The 16,723-nt window shown below is 34.9% G+C and overlaps 1 long non-coding RNA gene across 1 annotated transcript in view; it reads left to right on the top strand.

Annotated features, from left to right (window-relative positions):
• The first annotated feature begins 1,817 nt into the window (after positions 1–1,817).
• The window catches only part of LOC138685518 (uncharacterized), a 37,016-nt gene continuing 22,110 nt past the window's right edge, over positions 1,818–16,723 (top strand). Inside the window, exons 1-2 of the long non-coding RNA XR_011324824.1 lie at positions 1,818–1,875; positions 12,803–12,884. This is a non-coding gene — a long non-coding RNA (uncharacterized lncRNA). The remainder of the gene's footprint in view (positions 1,876–12,802; positions 12,885–16,723) is intronic.

Here is a 16,723-nt window from a genome sequence, read left to right as displayed (position 1 = left end):
AAACATAAGGGCCAGTGATATATCTGGTTCTTTCTGTCCTTGAATACTCTGATCAATGTGATTTTTAAGTATACAGTTTTAATTGTTGTAAAATAAGTCTATGTGAGTCAGGTTTGTGGAACAACGCGTTAACTCACGTTATTTAGCACCAAATTTGCATATAACAGTTTTCCTGTAATGATATGCATAACACTAGTTCATGCTTCCCTTTCACCTTCTAATATTCCCTTAACTAATTGTAAAAGATTTTAGAAGATTCTAAACGTTTCGTATGTATAAAACTGGTCAAAGTTATGTCCATATATTCTAATATTAAATTAAAATAGGTACTAAATATTCTAATATTACATTAGAATAGATACTAAATTATTTTATAGATATGTTAAAGTTTTAAATTGAAAGGTACTTTATTACATTTTGGAATTTTAGAGCAAGGACTTGTATTAGAGGATTATAATTTCCACTTTAATAATGTGAAAGTAAAAATTACAGTATTAGATCAGATCATCATCCTAAGATTTTTTTACTCTCATTTTCCATCAGTAAGAAATATCATGCTGGATAGTTGCATAGTAAGTCCCCCACAAAGGACGTTATTTATTCTGCTGATACCTCACCCTGACTAATGAACAGCCAAGGATGCCCAATAGCCACGTGGTTTGCTTTGCCTCATTGGTATTTCTTTCTTATTCCCATCAAGATATCTTTGCCCTGCATTTTCTAAATTTCTGTTCTTCATACCACCCGAGCAGTGTATCTCTCCTTATCAGTCTGAGATAACCAGCAAAAAATGGGTTTCTACGTAGACAGTCTTCTTGACTGAACTAAATAAGCTCTGATGTCCAGCCCCCATGGGTAACCTGCAGTGCTTCGGATTTTTGTATTTCGTTTTCTAATCCAACATAATCAGCCAATTTCCAAGGCTTAAACATTAATTTTCCAGTTATATTTTCCATGAGTCTTAGCAATCTAAGATCTCGCTACAAAAAAGAAATCCTCACCATGTTTAATGTTATGTTATGATGGACTCGTAACACCTTTCTTGACCGATTTGTTCCATGTAAAATAGTGTGTCAGTTGGAAGAAGGAATTTCTGGTGGTGACATCTGAGGGAAAACAAGCTGTTTTGCTCAGGAGGAAGGAAGGTGTCTTTTCTCCTTCCCTGAAGGTACATGATTTTGTCTTCTGCTGAGTTTCTGCCGGTATTACTTGCCAGAGGATTCAGCTTGCTCGTGCAAGCTCACCACTAAATAGATTACAAGGTTGACACACAACATATTTCCTTTCTTATGGTGACTGTGACAAACTTCGTTATCCATAGTTACATCTTGCTGGTTTTATCCTGTTCTTTTATGTATATTCCTACTCTTCTACTGTGAAATTTTAATGCACTGAATTACATAAGTCAATTATGCATTTTGTTAGACACATACATATGTAAATGTAGATACATTTATATAAATGTCTCTGTGTGTTTTCATTTTGTTGCCTTTCGATGTCAGTGAACCTTTCGATGTTCTTTCTAGAATAGAACACCTGATTTCTTGTGTATAATTTGCCAGAGGACGTAAAGAAAATTAGCAGTCTTAAATCTTGCATTTAAAATTCCTTAGACACTAGAAAATGAAACTTGAAAGGTTAAAGTCACAGAAGTATATTTGGAAATGCTGCTCTGCCTGTGTGATATCTGTCGTTCTGTATGGTTTCATTGTATGCCCTCATACGAAGAATCTTTATCGTGTCTTCTTAAAGAAAAATGTTTCAATATGCAACCTTCAGTTCTAGTCCCCTTCTGTTTGTACTCTGTCTTTCTCAAGATGGGATAATCAGTACTGAAATTCACATGCTGGGGGAAGAATGACATCAAAGAACATTGTAAGTTGTTGGGGGTTTTTATATATGTATATATAGGTGTATATATATTACATTCTCTAGAGATAGTTCTTTTGTTGTTTGGGGTTTTTTTTGAACGCTACAGGATTTTGCAGACCTTTACATGCTACTAGCCAGAAATGTAACACTGGGTTTTTTTCAGCTGAGTCACTGTAGATAATTATAACCGTTATAACCATCCATTGTTTGTGGGTTACTTCAGATATTGGACCTAATATATATTAGTTCACCCTTTAACATTGCATTTCATTTGTTTTCTCCACTCACCTACCGTCTTGACATTACAGCTCATAGAATTCTATGTCTTCTGCAAATTTCAGTACTGCTTGACCCTGTACAGGAATAAATGTATAGTAAATAACATGTCAATTAACACGCTAGCCACTGGAGATAATGAAAACTGATTATTTAATTTCTCTTTTCTTTTCTCTGTCTCTTTCCATTTAACCAAGGCTTAATCCGTGATAAAACTTCTCCTCTTGTCCCATAAGCAGTCCCAGGTTTTACTGTCAAGAACTTTTGAAAACAAAAAATCATAATTCTATTTTTATATAATTTTATATTTTTATATTGCATAATATAAAAGTATATACTTTAGCTCTCCGTAGCAGAAGATATTCCTGTTGCACTAGCAGTGTACAAATTAGGCAGAAATTAATATATTTTTTTAATATTTTCCTATATCATACCCTTTTAAAGCAATCATTTTTGACTGCTGGTATCTATGATTTTTGAGTCATAGCTAGCATAGGATAAGTAGATTTGCTACCCTGCAGCCTTTTTCATTTTCCGTTAACTACTGCATTAGAGCTCACAGTTCAGCCACATGAGTCTGAGGCTCCAGCAGAACTGGTGAATAACTGTATCTAGGCCTAATGAAGTACAGCTTTTCAATTTATCTGTTTGTTCCAGTATTTTCTTACCACTAATGTCCAGAAACTTTGTACGTGACTTATTCCATCTTCTGGAGAAGAGTGACAAAATAAAGCATTTACCTGCTTTTTGTAATGTTGTCTTTTAAAAACCAGCCATACCACCAGTTCTTTCTTAACTTTCCTTCATCCTTTATTTACACTTTCAAGAATTGTTTATGTCTTTGGTTACTTACTTTTCATGGTCTGCTTTGGAGTCCTCCTAATTTACATCTTACATTTTTAACCTGCCAGAAATTATGCTCCTTTCTAGGGAAGAAGGATTGAATAATACAAAAGAAAGATTCCAGCTGTCACTGATAGAGGAAAATAGTATATTTATGCCTTATAGCATATGGATCAGTATATTTATTCATTGATTTATAGTACTAAGGCATTCTTACCAAAAATTCAATAATTTTCTAAATTTACTTTAAATTAAGGGGGGAGGAGGGGATCTGGCTGGGGAACATCCTTCTTAATATGACTTTTCCAGGAGACATCAGAGGAATTTTTGTTTCAAATTCCACCTACTTTGTTAAGTCAGCTTCACTTTGGGATTTTTCTACAGGGAGAAGAGTAAAAGTGTGGTAAATTCATCTTTATCTGCATTAAGAAGGTAACATTATCCATATAGTATCATTATACTAAAATTCATAAGGTACCTTAAGAGCTTGTGCACAAATCTAATCCTTCCACAATTGTCCATAGATCATATGGACTGACATTTTAAAGCTTTTTTGGAAGACTTCAGAAAAACAAAAATGAAAAATGTCTGCCAGTTACATAAAAAACCCTGTGAGATATTTGCCATTTCAGTAGCAAATTGCATTTAAGGTAAGTCTCCTGTTTGTGAGGAAAAACACCTGTAAGTCAGTAATATCATGACTTTTCCTTATTTCCCCTCATCAGCCTCTTTGTATTCCTGTGCACATGTGTCTTTTCCATTGAGCTGTTCTCCATCTGTAGGACAGCGCTCAATGTACAGGAAAATAGGGATGAAAGAACATTTTGGTAAAGTTCAGAGCAAAGTGGAAATTCTGCTAATGATCGTGTTAGTTCTAGAAAATATCAACATAATATAGTCCATACTTAAGGATTATGCCTTGTAGACCTTAAGAAATATATAGGACCTGATATATTCTTTAGAATCAAGGAACATAATACATAGAATATAATATATTAAACTGAATTAATGAATTGCTTAAAATATGTATATTTTCAGACCAAGGCAAGCATTCTGTAGTCACAGAAAAGTGCAAGAAGATGACAGATAATATTTGTGCATAAATTAATTGTTCTGCATTTTGCAGTTCATAACTTGTTTATACAAATTACATTTTCTAGGTACATACTAGGATTTTTCTGCAGGAATGATTCTACTCATGTAGTAAGATCTTTCTATGAATCAGAATCATTTAAGGTCTTCTAAAACGTATGTTTATATTTTTATATATGTAAAAATATATATGTGTTTTTATATTTCTGATGATTTTTTGATTTTGTCTTCTTGCAAAGAACTTCAGCTGGAATCAAAGCAGAAAATTCATCTAAAATGTACCCAAGCTTTTGGCAAGATCCAATGCCATAGTATTGCTATTGAAAACAGTCGTATAATATAAAAGTGTATTAACATGCAAATAAATACTTCAGCTCTCCACATCCAATTTAGGTTTCCCAGTGTCACTACAAAATCCAGCAGACATATATGTCATATTTAAATTGCAGGAGTGTTGTGTGTACATCATCCACAGCATTGTTAAGCTTTTCCCCTATTAATGTTCATACAAGCTATTGAGATCAACTAGTCGAAAGTTTCGGTGTACTGGTACCCCTGTTGATTTGCATTGTTCTACAGAAGCAGGCTCTGTGGTAATACCACAATGAGAAATAGAATGTGCCATGAGAAAGATTATAAAGAAATCATGGTAGTAACAGAAATAAAAGAGCTTGTTCAGACTTAAGAATAATTACAATGGCTGTGATTGTTCTTCACCTAGTACTGTTATCAGATCAGGTATTTGTATATAAACTCTGAGAGATCTCATTTCATGTGTCTGTCCCAGTTGCTGTACGCTGTTCCATAGAAGTGCTTTGCATCAGTGGAGCGCAAAGCATCTGGGATACATCTTTAATACAATCAGTACTTTGGCCGTGTGGCAACAGATAGTTTAGAAGTTCTGGTACTGGTAATGCTGTAGCTACATAAGAAACCCCTTGCTGTATGGTATTATGTTGATTATTTTATTTCAGTAAGTTAATTGCTTTTATCCCCTTCTGTCCTTGCCACCTTTCCACTGTGTTGAAGTCTCTGAAAAAATCTGTCATGAGCACAATGAACAAAAAATTAAAATTGAAAAGCTTAGATGTACTCTGAGACAATGGGAGTATTGCAGTGCTAAGTACTGTATGGCATATTATTAAGCCAATTCTTAAATGTATTAAACACCAAATATTTAGAAAAAGGTACTATTGCAGATGGTCATGCAAAGTATAATGAAACAATCTTGCTTACTTGATTTTTTTTTTTTCAAGTTATTACATGTATATGCATTTTCAAGCTAGCATGTTCACTAGTTGTTGGTCATTGTCCTATACACTGACCCTTCAACTAACTGCTTTTCAGCATACTTCATATGCCTTTTCTTTCTTTACTCTTCATTTTGTTTTTTAATAGTGATAATAAGGAACTGTGAGTTCTTTCACAACCTATCACATGTTGATTGGACCTGTCTATTTTTCAAGTCAAAATACATTTTAGACATCTCCAAGATACCCAGAATAAGAATTTTGTATTAAATCTATATATTGATACCCCACTCTATGTTTCTCGTAACGAAGAGACAAAGCTGTCACTAGCTGACCGAGTGTGCTAAAGAAACGAGAACTTGAGGGAGGAGCCATTTCAAGCTTAACCTAGACCAATGAAGTTATGTGAGTAGAAAAGAGATGCAATTTAATAAATTTGCAGAGACTATTATTGTTTCTCATACCAATGTTATTTGTGTTCTGACTTTCAAAATGTTACATGTTGCCTCCAAGACCTGGTGTCTGCCTCCCAGGAATTTTCCTGCATCTGTCCAAGGCTGAGATAGGTTACAGAAATTAGTAATTTATTTTTATGTCAAAACAAGTATATATATTTTACATATTACATTTTCCATTTTAAAAGTGGCTAAAGGGCAAAGTTATATAAAAATCAAAATCAATAGATAAAGTGCTATTGACTAAAACCTTTTTAATTTACTTTTGAATATATTTTAGATCCAATTTTGCAGCACTTACTTTTCAAAATGTATCAAAGAATCTTATCATTAAGAACATTTAAGAATTTAGAAACCATACTTAAGATTTCTGGGCAAGATTTTTTTTCCTTTCCAACTGAAATTGATGTTTGTCAGGGTATTTCTTCTTTCACAGAACAGGGAACACTACACAATGTATCACATATTAAGAAGAAACAAATGTTGAGTTAAAACCCACACTTACAAGTGTTAAGGCACCTTCATCTTCCTCCTCCACTTTTTACTCCTCCTCCTAGGTGAAGCTCCTCCTCTAGGTGGAGCTACAGATCTGCAGGTGTGTTCATTAGGAAGGGGTTTATAATTCTTTATTAACATTTAATTTATGTCTTGCTTTCTCAATACTGTTTTCAGTGAGCCATTGTTTTTTCTCAGTGACTAAGAATAGAAGATTCTTTTGAACTGTTTGATTAAAACAGAAAAAAATGAAAAGAAGACATTTTCATGGTTCCAATTTTGGAGGACCTACAGAAAGTGAATGTCATGGTTTAACCCCAGCAAGCAAATGAGCACCACGTGGCTGCTCACTCACTCCCCCCACACCCAGTGGGATGGGCAGGAGAATCAAAAAAAGAAGTAAAACTCATGGGTTGAGATAAGAACGATTTAATAACTGAAGTATAATAAAATATAATACTAACAATAATAATAAAATATAACAATAATTGTAATTAAAAGGAATATTTAAAAAAACCCCAACAACAAGAAAACCCAAGAAAAGACTAGCGATGCCCAATACAATTGCTTATTACCCTGATGCCAGAGCAGCGATCCCCCCTCCCAGCCAGCTGCCCGCAGTCTATATACTGAGCATGACATTCTATGGTATGGAATATCCTTTGGCTAGTTCGGGTTGGCTGTCCTGGCTCTGCTCCCTCCCAGCTTCTTCTACACCTGTTTGCTGGCAGAGCATGGGAAACTGAAAAATCCTTAACTTATCCTAAGTGCTTCTTAGCAACAACTAAAACATCAGTGTGTTATCAGCATTATTCTCACACTAAATCCAAAACACACTGTACCAGCTACTAAGAAGAAAATTAAATCTATCCCATCTGAAACCAGGACAGTGAAGAAGAATATTAAAGAGGTTAGACAGTAACTTTTGAAATAGAAAAAAATACGCAACTGCGCTTAGATTTGGAAGATTATCAGGATGCAGTACTTACTATACATGTATGTATTTTAGAAGCAGATAACTTCTGAGGCAAATATTTGTAGACTCTTTGTTCGGTTTAGATCTCTATATCACAATGTGAAGGATCATGTTTCTTTAATTGCTTGTCTGCTTTCTGATGTCATCAGTTTGTAGATTATAAGAAAGGCTTTATTAGATTATATTTTTCTGTTTTAATAGGATTCTTTTTTTAATGCTTTCTTTTTTAATGTGTTTTGGTTTTTTTTGTCCCTAAGTATCAAGTCTCTGTTTTAAAACTCCCCTGCACTCACAATTTAATTCCCATCCCTCCTTACCAGAAAAAAATCAAAGAATCAGAAGGATTTTTTTCTCTGAACATCCCTAGGCAGCAGTAGAATAGTCCCAAACACTACCTATTGAACCTGAGTTTTCTTTACTGACACCTCCCTTCTTTCCTTATAAAAAGGGAGTTTCACAGAAATTTACATGCAGACGTTAGTTTAAATGAAATTTCAAAAATCTTCAGAGACTCTGGCTGTGGCTGGGCTGGGAGTCCTCCAGAAAGAAATGTGTATTGTATGTTCCAAGGTGATGAAACTGCTTTCAATAAAGTTAAAGGGGACAAGAAAACCTTCCTTTGGGATGGTATGGATTCTTCCATGTTTTCTTATTTTCTTTTTTTCATCTGGTTCTTCCTTCAATGAAGTATTGCCTCTTGACTACAAGAATAATAAGAAAAAAGTGAATATTTTAGCAAAAGAAAACATTTCCCCCAACCCAAAATATATTACCAGAGAACAAAATTTGTGTAGAACTGTGTGTCTGAGTTCAAAGGGAAGAATTATGAAGTTTCTCCTGTTGATTTTAGTTTCTGTTTATGAAATGGTATCATAGTACAGAATTCCCTTTCCCTTGCTTTTTCTCTTCTGTTGCCAAGTGGGAACATATTCAGAAAGAGTAGAGAAAACATTAGGGTTTGCTTCTGAAAAGATGGTGGAATAATTTGATTACAGTAGAATTGGAAAATGAAAGCTGTTTCCAAAGGTTAAAACATCTCCTTAGATATCTTCTTTTTCGTTTTGGTAAATATTTTACAATCTTCTATTGTCTGTGTGATGCTCTGTAGTACAGAAAAAAATGAAGATTATACTTCCTCTGAAGATCATTTATACTTAACAAACACTGCTTTCAACTCATGAAAGCACTTTTTCCCAAAGTGTAGCTTCAGTTTCAGAAAGCATTTTCTCCATACATTTGAAGTCAGAATAATATCTCCTTTTCAAAACAGGAAATATTATAAACACTTTTAAATAACATCCTATTTTTATAAATAACGTCACAACCAATACACACTCAAATTTGTACTTTTCAGTAAGATCTGTCATAAATCTGATCAGACAAGAATTGTTCACTAGTCATTAACAGAACAGAGTTAATAAAGTGCAAAATGCTGTTCCTAAAAAAAGGTATCATAAGTAGCAACTTCAATAATTTATTTCTCTTCTTTGTGTAATTTAAGAAGTAAATTGCTTTATACGAGGAAAATTTTTTATAAATTGTTTTTTTATCAGTTGACATGATTTTGTAATGCACTTATTTAGCTGGTCAACATGAGTCAATACAAGCTAAAGAATGCAACGATTATCTTTTATTCAAAGTATTGCAAAAATATGTTTAACACTGACATGAAACTAGGAACCGAGATTCTATTTCTGGATTTTCTATTGATTTCCTGCATGTTTTTGCGTGAATAATGGTTCTGTTCTGCAGTGAGTGCAGTCCTGCTCCTTACATCTTCTCACCTGGTTATATTGACTGTTTGTGAAATGAAAGCTGTAGTCTGTCTAACTTTTGAAAGCTGTAAAAGATCTAAATTCTGTCACCTATTGTATTTCCTCTTATGTAGTGTTTTGCAAATTGTCAAGTGCTGTAAAACAGTACTCAAAGGCATCACGATGACTCTTAAGAAGTATCCAGCAAGTACTGGATCTGGAAGTCTGAACAGATAGGCATTGATGAGATATACAATACTAAATGTAGCAATATTAATGTTGAGAATTTCAACATGTCTGTGTCTTTGTGTTCAGGAATTTTCAGGCACCTAAAGTTTTTCATATAAAGGAACATTTCTTTCCTAAATGGCTTAACTCCACTGAAAATAATGGGTCAAATTATAGTTAAAAGTACTGCCACACAAACTTTGCTTCCCTGCAAGAAAAATTTAGGGTTTCAGTCAGTCACTGAGTTGGTGTGACAACTCATACAATAAAAGGGAACTTTTTTAAAATTAAAAAAGGAGAGCCATTAGACATAGATATTATTGCATCACTCAGAAAAGAGTTAGGAAATAAACTTGGATAAAAATTCTTTCTCATGAGGTATCAGTGGCCTAATCTTAGAAAACAATTACTTTATTCGTTTAGACTATGGAAGTTTTCTCACAGGCCTCAGAAGAATGTGTGTGGATTTTAGCTGAGTTAATCCAAGGGAAATGAAATCTTTAATCTTTTAAAAGATTCTGATGTCCTTCTTGCTCTGTAGCCACTAATATCGGGAGACAGGGGAGGTAGTTATGGCCTAGCTGATGGACATATGGTGTAGCAAAGCTCATTAGCTCTGTTGTCCTTATCAGAAAAGTTTATTGCTTAGGGGTTGATCTGTGAAGAGAGAAAAGCTGCAAGAAAATTACTGAACATTGTGTTGCATTTCTGTATGGCTTGGAGCTTCTTTCACATATGATTGGGCATCTGGCTGATGGTCACTAAAAGCCCTTGGGCTATACCAGCGGTTCCAAAAAAACCCTTACCACCCAGTCGGTAAATCACATCGATGTCACAGGAAAGATATGGTAGCAGAAGAGAGTTCTTGCAGGAGTAGGACACAGTCCAGGCTTCTGGGCAGCACTTGTCCATTGGAAGAACTACTGGATTTACTCCAGGCTGGCTGAAAGGCCAGCAGTATCTTCTCTTGCTCTGGTCACCCCAGTGACTGCAAAAAAATGTATTCAGTTCCATTTGAGGAAAAGGGAAGGCAACGGCCTTGCAATACAAAATGTCATTTGAAACTTTAGAAAGGCATCATAGGCTAATTAGAATTAGCCGGAATATACTGAATCCACTGCTCTGTAAACTGCCTTCTTATGATCAGATTTGTATAGTAAACTCTTATTATGTTTCAAAGGATATTGCAGTTTGCATTAACCATCTTGGAAGAAGGCTCCAATAGATAATTGTAACTATCTGAGAGTTGGGCCATATTGTCTAATCATTATCATAGCCAAGGTTTTGGGATCAGGACATCAGTTTCTATATTTGTTGTTATTTAAGGATTCTGCTGTTAGAAGCATGTAGTCAATTTTCCAGATTTGTATTTGCATTTGATGAGTTTCCCATGTAGAGAGAATAAATTGTCTATGTCTCATGAACATGCTGGAGTGTTCTAAGAACAAGTTCCCAGTGCATGTTTGGAGACTGACCTTCTCATGGCTACATGATCAGTATGCTAATATTTCAAATTAAGACTTAAAATTGGCAATGTGGAAGCAGTTTCACAGTGTCTGTATCTGAATGATGTCTAACTAGAAAAACATTTTATAGGCTTGAGAAAATTTTGCTAAGTGCAAAAATGTAAGTGCATGTGCTCGTGCCACTATGTTGGTTGGTTTAGTGCTTCCATTGTCTTTTAAGTTCACAGAAAAAGTAAAGGGATAGTATGCACAAGGAAAGTCATCAATAATAAATTGAATGTTATTGACTGAGTGAGCTGCCAACTCACAGTCATCAGCAAAAAGAAGCTCACTAATGAAGAAATCAGCCACACGTGTCTGCAGACTGAACAACTTGCATCAGTAAGAAACTGAATAAATACAGCTCTGCCAATGGCACAAAGTGCTTCCATCTGCACAACAGAGACAAGATGGAAAGGAGTATGGAAACCATTTATGATATTAAAGAAATCTTGCCATTTGCCACCTCTCTAACCATCATCTTATTACAGAAGACTTAAATATGTCTGAAATAAAATTTGCAGGGCATTCACATGTCTGCAAAAGCTTCAAGAGTCCCTTATAATTTACATTGTGAAAACCTTTAGTTAGGTCAATGGTCAGCAAGCAAAGAGTGTAATTTAACTTGATGCTATTTGTAAAGGGTCCTGTGTGTAGTGTTACTTTCTTAATAACTCCACATTTTAAGTTTTGGGAAGTCAGATTACACAAAACAGAAATTGAGTTGCTTAGTTTAGGTATGCTAGGGTTTTCCTAGCGTCAGAGAAGAGAAATGCCACAATAATTATCACAGTTTGCATCACGATTGTTTGTAATAGATATTGTTGGTGTCTTTGGATTGCTGTGAAATTGACTCTTGCTTTCAGATAATGTGAAAAGACCATGTGGTGTTCGTGTTGCTTCTTTAAATGTAATTTGCCATCAGGTCTTTTCCATGCCTGTGTTGTACAAAGACAGTATGTCACTGAGTGTACTGGTTCAATGTCAAGACTTTGTAAAAGAATGAATGTTCTGGACTGAAAAATTAAACAAGTCATCTTTGCATTTTGAACACAGGAGACTACAGATTCCAGGCTATGACAAATTTCTGTTACTCCCATGACTGTGACTGAGGATTTTTTTCTCTACACTTCTATTGCCAGAGTATGGTACTGAGTTTATTGAGTTTACGTGCTATAATAGGTAGAGGGGTATGTGCACTGTCACCCTTTTGCCCATGCAAGAAGTATATAATGCTGGTACAGAGACTGCATTGAGTAGGCTGATAATGACAAATACAGGTTGAGTTTTGAGCTTCTTTTCTTTAGTAAATGGTATTGATTTCTCTAGATTCAATGCCATTCCAGAGTTCTTTCAGGAGTGATGTTGTTTTTATGTTAATTTAAAGTGTGTTTATACCATTTTTGTGACTACATTCTAAGTTAATGGACACCTACTTCCATCATGTCCAATACTGTCTTGGGCATCTCTCCTATATGTAATTTGTGCTACTATTGAATTTTATTACCTGCAACTGCTGTTTTTCTGTTTGTATTTTCAGCTGACAATCCAAAATTCATGACAATGCTTGAAGACTGAGGTACAGTTCCTGAAAATTGACAGAGCTCAGGATAAGTTAGAGGAATTGAACTAGAGGGAAAAATAACAGCAAGCAGTGTACTGCTTTTTAGATTTTTATACTCAAGAAACAATCTGGGTTTTTTTACTGCAATGACATAACTATCTGAACAAATTGGGAAGCAGGGTTCTTCTGCTGAAGTCCCCCCAGAAAAAACAAAATTTAATTTTAATTCAGGCTGAAGCAAACAAAGTATCAGAGTATATCTAGCACAACTTAAAAGTAAATAAAAATACATAACATCCATTTATGTTGAATGAAATATTAATCCATTCAAAACTAAGTGATTCATTCTGATTTTCTTAAAGTTTCCTTGAAGCTTTTACAACAGCAATTGTAAAGCTGTTGTAAAGGTTTTCTAACAGCAGTTTGGCAAAACCAAATACATTTATACATTATGTCAAGAGTTGTCTGATCTGTGTTATTTTCCCCCAAAAGATGTGAAGCAATGTGTCCATCTCTGTGCAGCTTCAGAAGAAGGACATTGAAGCAGTCTTCCGATCCAGTTACTGCATTGCTAGTGAGTTACTTCTGATGCCCCTTCCAGATGTAGTAGAGTAACACATAATGACAATAATATATAGATAAAATGCAGTAAAAGAAGCTTGCACTGTGCAGGTAATGGATAATCTGCATACATGCATCATATTTAAATCATATCCTAACACCTCTTTGTACAATATCCTTTCTATTGAAACAACAAATTAAAGGCATAGATTAACTTGGTATTATCTCCAGACACTGAGTCCTCAGTTGTATTACTCTGTTACCTACTCTTGATATTTTCTGTCATTTCCAGTCCCCTCTCCTCATTCTTTTAGATTATTTCCACAAACCAAACATCCTCACTGAGAATCAGTCTCCCTCCCTTCTTCGCTTTCTCCTCTTTCCTTCCTCTTTCTTTCTTGCTCCTTCTCCTTCTCCTCCTTCTTCTTGTCTTTTAGTGGAAATAAGAAAGTATGTAGACAAAATCTCAGTGGCACTGACCTATATGTTTTTTTAAAGGAAACTGGAAAAAACCCAAACATTTGAAGAAATAGCAACCAACATCCTTTGATAAAATTCGGAGTATACACTTGTTATGACAAGCTGTTCTTGTTATCAGGAGAGATAAGGGCCATGTTTAGCTCCTGTATAGCTAACAAGTGAGATTACACTTCTGCAACACACCTGAAATGGGTGGTGACATGATACACATAACACGACATTCATTTTACTGCTTTTCATATTAGTATCTGTTTAAATGGCTGATATGTGATCACCCAAGTTAGTGGTTCTCAAAATGTGTTCTGTGGTCCATAGAAAACCTCTTTATCACATAGTACTGTTGTCCCCCTGCTGTCCTCCAATCCTAACCTGAAGACAGCTGAAATATATTAGATACTTTTCTAATAATGCTTTACCAGATAGTCAGCTCTTATATATGTTGTATTTTCCAACTCTCAGTTAAAGTGAATTGGCATATGTTGTAAGCAATGGGAAGAAAGGGAGGGATTATCATACATTTTATTAAGAAAAACTGTTTTGAGGAAGCATGTAAACTTTCTAAGCAGGGTCACCGTCACCACAGCTACCGTGGGAGCTGGACTTCAGTTTTTGCCTTCAGACTCTGACAGTCGTAAAACTTGCAGCTCATGGCTCTGCCGGGTGATGCCAGCATAGGCATGTGCCTCCTTCTGTGTTTAATGCTGCTGTCACTTAGTAAGAACAGTTACTTTGGAACTCTGCAGGGGTACCATTTCTCCTTCTCTTTGAATGGGGCCAGTCTGTCCTCTTTGCTTCTTTCCTCTCCCCTCTCATAGGGAGAGTAGAGGCAGTGACAGTACTATGATGAAGTGTTTGGCTGTGCCAGCAGCAATTAGCTGTTCAAACAGTTGCTTCTGTTCCCTAGAGAAAAGCTAGTAAAACAGATGAAAGCATCCTGTGGGCTGGACTTGATCCATGGACTACCTGTAGAACCTGAAGAACTCATTAGCATCTCCTCTATTGCTTATATTCTGCTAGATGTAAAGGTATATCTAATTTAATTTTAAATTTTATATTCCTTTAATGAGACAGAGTGTGTTTCATAAGGACATTACTTGCAATACATATAGCAGTTTTGTCAGGGTAAAATTATGTGTGTCTTGGACATAAAGTGCTTCCTAGAGGGCTTAGTGGCTTAAATATTTCTACTGCTAGAGAAAGCTGTAAGAAAGTCCACCAGTAAAAATTGAAGAATATGCTAAATAAGATCTTAAACAAGGCTATATTCAAAAATAATAAAGTTTGATGACTTAATTTACAAACGGCAAAGAAAGCAAGGACACGATGTTTATCTAAAGGTTCTACTTACATATGTTCTGTTATTTCTGAAGACTGAAAGGCCAAATCCCAAGGACTTCAGTGGAAGTTACGTGTGGGATTCTGGCAGAATTACACTCCAGAATAGTAGTTAACTACCTTCTAAACTCTTATAAGAGACATTAGAGGGTTAAATGCTCAGCTTGTAGCTGTAGCATTTAAACTTGAGCTTGGGAAATTTAAATTCAATAAACATCCTAGCTAAGTTCTTTTCAGAAAACAAGTCTCATGCATTTTTATGTGCTTCTGTATTATTTAATATGCTACACCTTACTTAGACTTAGTCAGAGTTCTGAAAGAAAATAAAAAATACAACTGGGATAGCTTTTAGATATACTCTGCCAAATATTATTTTACCCAGGTCATGCGTAGGGTGCTATCATTAGTGCTCTCTGCTAGAAATTTTGTTGTTGTTTGTATTTTTTTGGGTTTTACGCCCTTTGTTATGACCTTGGGCCTCAATCAGCTCATTAAAAATTAAATTGCTTATTATAACCTGGCTTCGTTTTCCACTTTGATCAGAAAGCACAATAGGTTCCTTAAGTGGATTTACCCATAAAATATTCTGGTAATGAGAATAGAAAAGGCAAGTTTAATAACTTTAATATCAAAACAAAAGCTACAGAAATACCACCCAGAGGATAATAACAAACATTTTATCTAACAAAAAGATAAAACTCCTTGCAATATGAAAAATCTATTTTCTGGCTTATTAAATGAACATCTTTAACAATTTGAAATCAGTATAATTTCCACTTCTTCCATGGGTAGTGCTCCTCTCCCATCAGCATGTGAACATTACAGTGTTATTTCATTTGTACCACAATAATTTGAATTCAAAGGAGGAGATAAAAGTTTTTAAAATCATAGAGAAATTTTGCTGAATGCTATTAATTACTAATTTTTTAACCATTGCTCAGTTTTGCTATGTTCACTCATTACTTGCTATCCAGGAATACTTACAGATTTTATCTCCTAGGCATTTGTTCACACAAATATTTGGGAATGGATGGTGGTACAAACATAACATAAAAATATCTGTAATGTGAAAGAAAAAATCCACTTAGTCTACACTCCTGTTTCTGACAGGGTCTAGGGGAAATTATGAGAGTAGGAAAAAATATATATTGATACTTTTCCAGCATATTAACTGAGCTTTCTGTGACCTTTGGCACCAGTGATCTTTCTCTTGCCTGTATAACCAAATTATCTTAAAACAGAATATTACCATATAAACATAAATGTTTGATTTTTTTAATTATTCCCTTATCATTAGTCTCCTTTTTCAATGTTTTCACTCATTCTGAAAGGAAATAAAATCTCTGCAACTTCAATAACCAGTCGCAAACTATGAATAATGAATAGTTCAACTAAGCAGACCACAGTTAAGTCTTGGATTGCAAATGGTTCTGAGCAGGGAAAACACACAGAAAATATTTGTAGTAAGAGGTGGAAAATAATTCATAATGGAGGGAATTGATCAAGAATGACTATCAAAACCAGGAACCAGTCTGTCAAACATAACCTACGCTTGGCAGCTCTTAATGAATAAGGATCAAAACCAAATCATTGAAAATAACTTTAGGAAGAAACATGAAATAAATTTGCTCTTACTAGTAAGCCAGCTCCTGAAAATTGAATTAAAATTAAAATCAAGCTTACTTTTAAATAAATACAGAAAGATGAATCATTTATTTTAGGATCTCATCATAACATTGTAGCTACCAGGCAAGGGGTGGCAAGCTTAACACTTGACAGTGGTAGCTATTTCAAGCCTGGACTACCACATCTTGGGAAAATAAAGAGGCTTCAAAGCCTGTCTGCCCCAACAGAGAGGTCTTGAAGTGAGACGATAGAGAAAGTAAATGGTGACTTCTCAACTCCAGCAAAAATCCCTGAGCATACCCACATGTGGCAAAGGGCTGGGAAGGGACATTTTTTTGCTCTTATCACTCGTTTCTCAGTCAAGAAGGGAGTAACAATTTTCCTTCTTTATCACCGTTAGTCACTGTTCTT

This window comes from Haliaeetus albicilla, chromosome 1 (genome assembly GCF_947461875.1).
Source record: "Haliaeetus albicilla chromosome 1, bHalAlb1.1, whole genome shotgun sequence".
NCBI lineage: Eukaryota > Metazoa > Chordata > Aves > Accipitriformes > Accipitridae > Haliaeetus > Haliaeetus albicilla.
Note: the sequence above shows the minus strand (reverse complement) of the source record. Positions and strands in the feature narration are given on the sequence as shown.